The sequence below is a fragment of the Vidua macroura genome, chromosome 27 (genome assembly GCF_024509145.1).
Source record: "Vidua macroura isolate BioBank_ID:100142 chromosome 27, ASM2450914v1, whole genome shotgun sequence".
NCBI classification, from domain to species: domain Eukaryota; kingdom Metazoa; phylum Chordata; class Aves; order Passeriformes; family Viduidae; genus Vidua; species Vidua macroura.
Window position 1 is genome coordinate 4171831 of NC_071597.1, and position 9818 is coordinate 4181648.

At 48.9% G+C, this 9818-nt stretch overlaps 1 pseudogene; it reads right to left on the bottom strand.

Annotated features, from left to right (window-relative positions):
- Window positions 1-7242: 7242 nt before the first annotated feature.
- On the bottom strand, window positions 7243-8011 carry LOC128819583 (feather keratin Cos2-2-like; annotated as a pseudogene).
- Between the last annotated feature and the right edge of the window lie 1807 nt (window positions 8012-9818).

The following is a 9818-nucleotide window of genomic DNA, read 5'->3' on the forward strand; positions in this document are numbered from 1 at the left end:
AGGCGCTGAGAAAGCCTCAACAAGACATCTTGAGGAACTCAGAACACGGTGTTGGGCAGAGGATCTATGTTTTGAGCTCTCTTTGCACGATAGCTAAGAACTTGCCTTTCTCTCCCTTTTCATTGTTTGCATTGGTTCCTTGGTGCTGCTACGTTCCCCGAAGTCCAGCTTGACAGGGACCATTTGGTTTCTCCCCTTTGTGGGACAGGTAGACCAATATTATGCAGGAACTATTCCAGAGCCAAGGCGCACAGACTCTCTGCTGCCCTTGGTGTTGCCTGTGCTGCTGACCTCCGCTTTCAGTGGCTTTGTTTCCTTCTTTCATTTCATTAAAGTTCTGCTGCATTCAAGTCTGGCATCTGTGTGGTCCTTCCCCCGGTTGCACTTCTGAATGCCAAAGGAGAAAAGTGTTGCTTAGTCATGGAAGTGGGTGAGGGCATAAGGAGACCCTTCTCCATTCACACAGCAAGGGAATTTTGGGGCACCATGGAGGCGTAACTATTAAGGGTACAATCTCTTGGAGCTGAGGAAGACATCCCCTGGTTGCTCTGCTTCCAGACACCATCAAACCTTGTCTTGATGTATCTTTGCCCACAAACTCCCAGAAAGCTGGGAGACCTTGAAGCAATAGCAGCCCCATGATCACCTGAGGAAAGGTGCTATTGCCAGTATGGTCAGAGCTGCACTGGGGTTGTTGATGTGAGGGTCTTGGACATAATTTCCTCTGCAGAATAACGGGAGTTGGAATGCAGAGAACACCTTTGCATTTGACCATGGTTTCTACACCATTTTCCTCTCCCCTTCATGACTCAGTAAAAAGTGAGGACAAATACCCATTGAGCACTTTCTTTTCCCTATGATCAGAACATGTTGAATCTGAGGTCTCAGCATCTGCCTGGCACAGCACCAGGCTGATTGACTGCACTGGCACATTTGGCATTGGCTTGAACACAAGGCAGAGATGTGTCTCACACCAGACAGCAGCGACACTGCAGTGCAAGCAGAATCACTTGACTATAACCTGGATGAAGCTGGCAGGAATTCTTAGCATTTCTGCTGTCCATAAAGCAAGCCTCATCCTTTTGAAGTCCCTAGATTTTGGGAGAGCTGTGTCCTGAGCCGGAGAAGCAGGGAACGAGGACTGCAAGCCATGTTTAGGCATTCCCAATATTGTTTACAGTGAATTAAACTAAGGATCCAAAGTGGTATGAAATCATCCTAATTTAGGCCAGGAATCATCAGCAGCAGAGTGTGAGAATTGAAGCAGTAGGAAAAGGAGGATTGAAGAATTACCCTCACCTCAGTGACTTAGGGGAGGGTACGTCAGAAAGGAATCATCCCCAAATTTTTTTGCACCTATGTATATTCACACAGTTCCAGCTACACACAAGTGCATATGAGATAAGAACATGCAAAGTCACAGCCAGCACAGCTTCATGAGAGGGAAGTCCTGCTTTGTCAGATTTTATTTCCTTTTATGATAAGGTAACCCACCTGCTTAATCAAGGAAAGGCAGTTGATATAATCTTTTTGGACTTCAGTGAAGCTTTTGATACCATCTCCTGCAGGATCCTCTGGATAAAATGTCAGGCCCACAGCTGGATAAAGACATCATGTGATGGGTGAACAACTGGCTCACAGTTCAGGCACAAAGCATGATGGTGACTGAGGTGACATCAGACTGGTGATCTCTCACTGTTGGGGTTCTGTAGTGCTTCATCTTTGGCCCTGTGTTCTTCATCATCCACATAAATTACTGGAATGCAGGACTGAAAGGGAAACTAAGCAAGTTTGTGGATGATACAAAACTGGGAGGAGCTGTCAACTCCCTTAAAGCTAGGGACACCCTCCAGAGAGCCTGGACAAATTAGAGGGCTGGGCAATCACCAACTGTATGAAGTTCAACAAGGACAAGTGCTGTATTCTGCACCTGGAATGGGGCAACCCTGGATGTACAGACAGGCTGGGGAGCAAGAGCCTGGAAAGCAGTGTCATGGAAAGGCACCTGGGGGTCCTGGTTAATGGCAAGCTGGAAATGAGTCAGCAGTGCCCTGGCAGCCAGGAAGGCTAATAGTATCCTGGGGGGCATCAGGCCCAACAATGCCAGCTGGGCAAGGGAGGGGATTGTCAGCACTGGGGTGGCCTCACCCTCCAACTGGATGCAGTTGTAGGCACCACAATTTACAAGGAGACATTAAGGTATTTGAGAGTGTCCAAAGGAGACCACAAGGATTGGGAAGGACCTTGAAGGGAAGCTTTATGAGGAGCATCTGAGGTCACTTGGTCTGTTCAGCCTGGGGAGGAGGAGATTGAGGTCAGACCTCATTTCAGTCTACAACTTCTTTGTGAGGGGAAGAGGAAAGGAAAGCACTGATCACTCTGTGGTGACAGAACTAGAAAGAATAGGCTGAAGTTGTGTCAGAAGAAGTTTGTGTTGACTATTAGAAAAATGTTCTTTGTCCAGGGGGTCGCCGGGTACTGGACTAGGCTCCCCAGGGTAGTGGGCACAGCACCAAGCCTAACAGAGTTCAACAAAAGTTTAAATAATATTCTCAGGCACGTAGGGTGACTTTTGGCAGTCTCCTATGCAGGGCTACGAGTTGGACTCGATGATGCTTCTGGGTCCCTTCCAACTCAGCATACGCTGTGACTCTGTGAAAGAATGAACCATGGCCTCTGCTGTGGACATGTGGAGATGATGGTGACAGGGGCGGAGCATTCTGGAGAGGAACAAGGAAGGCCCCAGATATGGGCTCCACACACTTCTTTCTGGAAGAGAAGGAGGAGCAGAATTTGTCTTGGTTCATTGTTAGGCAGGACAGCATAAAATCCAGGAGCTGAGTCATTCCTTGTCAAGAGGGCCACCAAAGTCCCCCAAAGCAGTGATCCAGACTGACATAATTTGCTTTTACTACACTCATCCAGCATGTCACATGAGTCCTCTGCTCAAGCTGATGTGTTTTGATCCAGAATTGCTTGGGCCTCTCATCTTGCCACCAAAAAAAAAAAAAAAAAAAAAAAGAGTTCACTGAGAAATGTGCCTGAAATAAAAAATAAATCAGGAAATAAAAACACAGCCACAGCTCATAGCATTAAATGGTATGTTTTGCATTTCAAATGTAATATTTTGCATTCAACATGAGTCTGACAGAAAATAATTCAGGGCCTGGGCAGTGGCTTCCTAGGAGCTGATAGCTCTTTTGGAGCCTAGCAGGATAAGGCCAATTAGCCCTCATACATCTCTGTAGAGCCTTCACCTCCTGGCCCTGCATGTTCTTTGACTCACTCCTGCTGTGATGCTCCTCATGTATCCTTACATTGTTCTTCCTCCCTACCCTCTTTCCAAGTACCCCTCATCCCCCAAGACACCCCTTGCTACCAGCCTTGCGGCCCCACCCCACTGTCCAACAGCTGCAAAGAGTGATGGGGTTTTGAGAAAAGCTCAGGGAAATAAATGAAGACTTTTTATAATAAAAGAAAACAAACACAAAAACCCCAGACCTTTTTCATAGGAACAGATGAGGAGGCTCAGGTGAGTCTCTTATTGGTTCCTGCCAGTCCTTGGTGCTGTCCAGACCACACAGAGTGGAGAATAGACAAGTGTCCCCTGCACAGCACATGGCAAATACTTTCCTCTTCTAGGATGCACAGGGAAACCAGTTCCAAAGCAGGTTTTTTTTTTCACCAACCTTTCCTTCTTCTCAAGCCACTGACATTGACTCCTTCTGGAAGAATGTAATGGCCTGAAGGTCTCTGGGTGCACCAAGGAAATAGTGCTCCAAAAGAAGAGTTTACGTTTCCCCAAGCTCAGCCTTGCCCTGACACATCCCCTCCCTGCCCTGGGTTGTTGCACAGCCGAGGAAGCTCCCTGCAGCAGGGTGTCTTGCAGAGCACAGAGGTACAAGGCACTGTCAGAGAGCTCCACTTCCTCCAGCTGCAGGACACTGTATTTGCCCGTGGTGTTCAGGTGCGTGCTGATACGGCCGCTGTGCCTGGGGCCACTCCCTGCTTGATAGGAGACCAGCTGTGGGGCTTGGCCTCTCTGCAGCTGGTACCAGAACAGGCATTAAAGTTATTTGTCTGGTAGGCATAAATTGAATACTCACCCCTCCCCTCTCCATTGTCATTGCTGGGTGACAGTGATCTGCCCAATGGTGTTTGGAAAAAAATACAAGATTCTGCAGGGAGAATCTCGGAGACGTGAAACAAGGGGGTGCAAAGCAGCAGCAGAAAAGGCTCCCTTTTTGTTACGTGTTCTGTGCTACAGCCACATTTATGAGAACCGCAAGGCAGGGGGAGGTGTTTGGGCAGGAGGTTTCAGACCTCAGCTCAGCATGTATCCCACAGCAAAATAATGCTATTTACTTCCCCCATAGTGTCTTGAATTGGAAATGCAAGATGTGGCTGGGGGTGTGCATTCTATTGCCATCTGTTAGATGTGGGGCAGTCCTCTGCTGTTCATTGGGCAGTTTTATTTATCTCTCACACAACCAAGCCTCCCTCTGGGGAGATATCTTCTGTTAATGGGCCAGTGAGTGTCCCTGCATGGCTGATAAAATTCCATCATCCCACTGGGAGATGCTCTGCCCAGGTGGAGGAGCCAAGCATTCCTACCTGGATACAATCTGACATTTGGAACACAACAGCAGCCTTTTCCCACTGCACTCACAGAAAAGCAACTTTCTTTCCACTGGATTCCCAGAGGAAGGCCAGGCCCATCTATACCAACAGTGGACCTTCAGAGGAAAACTACACCCTTCTACAGGATCACTGCTTCAACAGAACCACACCTAGTACTGGAGGAGGGCTGCAGCCACCATTCAATGGGACTGCTGCCACCACCCTGACCCACAGGGTGTCAGGTTGTACTCTGACTCTGTCAGTTGTGATGCATTACTCCATTTTTATTTTATTTTTATTTTTACCCAATTAAAGAAATGCTATTCCTACTCCCATATCTTTGCTGAGAGCCCCTTAATTTCAAAATTATAATAATATGGAGGGAGGAAGTTTACATTCTCCATTTCAAGGGAGGCTCCTGCCTTCCTTAGCAGACACCTGTCTTTTCAAACCAAGACTCATAGGGATACCCCAAAGAGAACCAGATCTTCCATACCTAATATCAGGCTGCCCATGGTCTCCAGGGAACAGCCTGTAGTGCCTGGGCCTTCTGTGCTGGCTCCAGAAAGCCTCCAGCAGGATGAGGGACCTGTGAGATGTTCAATCCTGCTCCTTGTTTCTCGTGCCTTGGGAAGTCTTCAAGGTTAAGGGAGAGAAAAAAAGCAAGCCCTGGCACTGGAAACGTGCAGGAGGAGTGGATAGTCAGGCCATGCTGCACAACACATGCCAGCTAGAGGAGAGACTGGGACACCCTAAGAATAAGTGGGATGAGAGAGCTTTTGTGTCCCTGCATCAACTATCAAAGGTCCTGTTTGTTTGGGTTGAAATGTAGGAAAATATTTACTACAAAGAGAGAACGAGATTCTGCAATACTTTTTCTTTGCATACGTCTTTGAAAGACTAGGCTGAGACAGATCAGGAGGAAGAGGCAGGAGCAATGGAGGATTGGAGGAAGAAAAATGAGACAAGGGGTCTGAAATGATCAAGAGAGGAGATCGTTTTCCTCTCCCTCACTATTTCTAAATTTTCAAGTAGTAACAGCATTTAGACAAAACAGGCACAAACCAGCATATTAACTAATGTTTCCCATAATTTAAGACATAATTCAAGGCTTCAGTCAGGAAGACATTGATGGACAGGATATAGCCATCCATCCATGGGAAAAATGTGATTTAATACTGAAGCCATAAGTCCTTTGCAGGAACTCAACCAAAAGTCATTTACCAGACATTTACCCCGAGTATATGACTGGCACCAATCCTATCTTGTGAATTACCTCAGCCCTGCATTTCTCGACAGCTTTGCCTGCCTGTGCTGAGGGAGTGCATCTCATCTGCTTGTGCTCTTGTGTGGGAGCCACTGACCCTAGACTGTTGCAGTTCAAATTTATTTCATTGTTTCCTTGTTAAGTGGTTTGTTCTGTTGTACCCCTATGTTCTCCCAAGCGGGTTTGCCCCTGGATTGTACCCTCCCTCAAAGCTGTCCCTCATGCCATTCCCCACACCTTGTTCCAGCTCTTTCCCTGCCTATCAAGGCAACCCAGCCCCTTATTCCTGAACCTTCCCTGCCACTCTTACCTTGGGCCAATCCCAGACTGCAACACTCCTTTGGAATTCTCCTAAACTTTGCAGCACCATTGGCCCACATGACTTGACCTCTCCTCCCACCTACTCTGACTGGTTCTGATCTGTTTATGTAATCCCCTCACTCCTCCCCTGATAGCTCTCCATTGGTTGTTTGTTTGTATCCACCCCTGACGTGTAACTGTAGAAAACCCAAGCACAGTAGCATTTGAGGCTCTTTTCTTCCTGATCCCTTCACTTGGGACTTCAAGTCTTCCCTGTTGGAACCTCAAGACTAGAGACCCTCTTCCTTCTCCTTTGCCTGATCCCTGCTGTGGCTGTGACATTCTTCACTATAGAGCAAGCTGCTCTTCAGGTTCAGTTGCAGGTAAAATTCAGACCTCAGTTGTTCCCCACTCCTGGTGTGGTGCCAGAGTTTCTCCAGAGGTAGCCCTGGATCCAGTGGCTGCATCATTAGACTAGGTAAGGGAGAGGAGAAGAAGGAAGAGATGAAGCTGTGGGCTGGACCCAAGAATTCCTGTTTCCCTTCACAACTGTTGCCTGATGGCCATCTCCCTGATGGCCTTTAGCTGCTAAGTAGCCAGGGGTGACTTTTTCAGCTCTAAGGAAAAGGGCAGGAAGAAAAATCCACTGCAGGGAATCCCACTCTCTGCTACCTCCACCTATTTTCCCTGAGTGGACTGGGAGATTTTCCAGAGAACAAAGAAGGACTTAGAGGCCCAGGCTTGGATGCAAAACAACTTTATTGAGTATAAAGAAGAAAAGGAGGTGGCTCACAGAGAGCATCAGATGCAGCCACTAAGATGCAGTGGAGCTCCTGCAGAGTGTGCATCTGGTTGCCCAAAAGAAGGAGCAAAGGTCACATGTCCCCATTAGACTGGCCTGAGGAGACATGGACAGCAAAGAGAAGAGGGACAAAAGGTGGAAGAAGGGAACAATGACTTGATGCTGTAAACACAATGTTCCAAATCTTTATCTCCTGCCCAGATCTATGTTCTGAGCTCTTGGAAGTTCTTGCTGAAAGACTTTGCCAACAGATTTAGCAGGGACGACATCTGCTGCCACCATAGCAGTTGGTGATGCAGGAGAGGTCAAAGCCCCCAGAGCTGATGGGCACTCCGCCACAGCTGAGGATGTTGCCAACAGCAGCAGAGGTAGAAGATCCCACCACGGTGTTCTGTGGGGAGGAGCTGAGGATGGGGCCGGGCAGGGTCACCAGCACAGCAGGTGGCTCAATGACAATGTGGGAGCTCTGGCACTGCCTGACACAGCACTCATTGCAGCTGCTGGCCAGCGGGCAGGGGCCGCAGGGCTGGCAGCAAGGGTCGCAGGGCTGGCAGCAGGACATGGCTCGGGGTCACAGGTGCACCTGGCACAGAGGGCAGGGAGAAGCACAAAGTGAGGACACACGAGAAGCAGCACTGCACCCAAACACCCTGCAGCCCAGGCACCTCCTGGCCCACACTGCAGTGCCCAGCTCAAATCCCAGGAGCCACCTCAGCCAAGTCCCAGCCTCTCTCTGCCTGCACAAGACCTTCTCTCCCCTGCCCTCTCCCAGCAGAAGCAGCTCCCAGCCCTGGGCTATGACAGCCCCTCTCAGCTGAGACCTCCAGCCAGGCAAGAGCTGCTCTTGAAGCAGCAGCAGGAGGAGAAGGAGGAGAAGCTCCCTACTCACCTGGTTCCTGAGGAGAAGGAGGTGAGAGAAGAGGATGAGAGAGCAGAGACTTGGGCTGCCTTTTATAGCAGTCCTGGCCTGCCTCAGGCCCAGAGGCACCTTAGTGGAAGCAGTAATTTTCTGACCAGCTCATGTCAAATGTGCACCATCCCAGCTAATGGTAGGGGCTGTGTCCTGGTTTCCTGCACTGCAGCCTCTATTTCCTGGCTTTTGCCCTGTGTGTTCCTATCTGAAGACTCTTTCTCAGGCCAGGATGAGACGTCCAACAATTTCCAGGATATAAACATATCAGAGTAGGCAGAATGCTGGGATGATGGCCTGGTGGCATTCCATGCAGGCTCATGACCTGAACCTGTGTCATTCCTGTGTTGGAAGAAGCCAACACCAATCTCCACACTACCTCCTTCTAGGTAGTAGCAGAGATTGATATAGTCCACACTAACTCTTACAGATAGTGGTAGACAGTAATGGTAGGCCAAAAAAATCCAATTCCCTCCATAATGGAGACATTTCATCAGAGGTGATTTGGAAAAGAAGAGAACACTGGGTGAGAACTGCCAAAGAGCAAAAGCTATGGTGGGACGCCTACTGAGCCAGGCATCTCTCTGCAGTCTGACATGGGAATGGATGGAGATCTGTCCATTTGGGGGTTGACACATTCCTGAGATAAGGCTGGGTCACCGTTACAGACAGCATGAAAGATGCTTCTTTAGGCAAAACACTCTGACCCCTTTCTGAAGAAGTAGAGAGAGGTGCTGGGAATGGCCTTCCTTCCACATCCCATGCAGAGACCAATTGCCTCTCCCTATGGAGCAGATACCAGGCACAGTCCTTCAATTCTTCCAGGAGGACAGGTGCTCTGAATAAGAAGATGTGGTCATGGAAAGCTCCGACCCCTGTTCCATAGAGGCCAAACCCCACTCTAGTGAGTACCAGCAATGAAGAGAGTTGTCTCCAGGCTCCCTGGATTGAATGTGCTCACCCCATCTTCCCTTCAGCAGGGACTCAAAGAATTAAGATCCTGGCATTCAGCTTCTTCCTGCTTTAATCCCCAAACCTCGTGCTCATACAGACAAAGGAGCAAGCTCTGAAACTGAGCTGCCAATCACTAACATGTAGCCTTTAATCCCCAGGACACCCAGAGCCTCCAGGGAAGCCCAGAGTCCCAAGCCCAGCTCCAGCACCACTTTGGTGGCCCCTGAGCCTCTGAACTCCAGTCAAAACTTGGACTAGGAAGCACTGACCAACACTTCTACTTTTCCTTGCTGTAATCTGGAATATTGTTGTCTCTAGACATCACTCAGAGTGCAGCAATGCATAAATGGAATCCCCCAGCATGTGGCTGCAGACAAGTGCTCTCCCCTGTGCAAAACACTCCCAGTGTAGGACTGCAGCACTCGGGGTGTGTTTACACAAGTGCAAAAGCACATGGCTGCGCAGATATTCACACACACTGTGATTCAGGCAGCAGTGCAACAGGTGCCACAGGGACTGTGCAGGCAGAGAAGGAATCCAAAGAGATTTTAAGAGAAGGACAAGGCACATGGTCAAGAGAGGCCAAGGGAGATAATCCAAAGACTGGAGAGCTGGCAAAGGAGGGGCCCTTGCAGGCATCAGGAATATAAAATATCCAAAATATTGCCCCATGTGGTCATCAGCTGCCTCCTCAAAATCCCTTCTACACTTAGTTCGTGTCTATTGCCCAGTCTGACACATCTTTGCCCCCAGGAAACATGTGATACAAGCGTTCAGAAGAAGTGTCCATGAGTAATGATGTGAGCCAAGAAAGGCAAAGTCATGGTAGAGGGAAAAGCCAACTCATGCCATACCATTCCCAGAGATGTTTCCGTTCATTTGGGATCATGCAGGAATATCGTCACTTGCACAGCACAAACTGTGGGCCCTGAGGCACTGTGAGGCCAGGATAAAAGGCAGCCTAA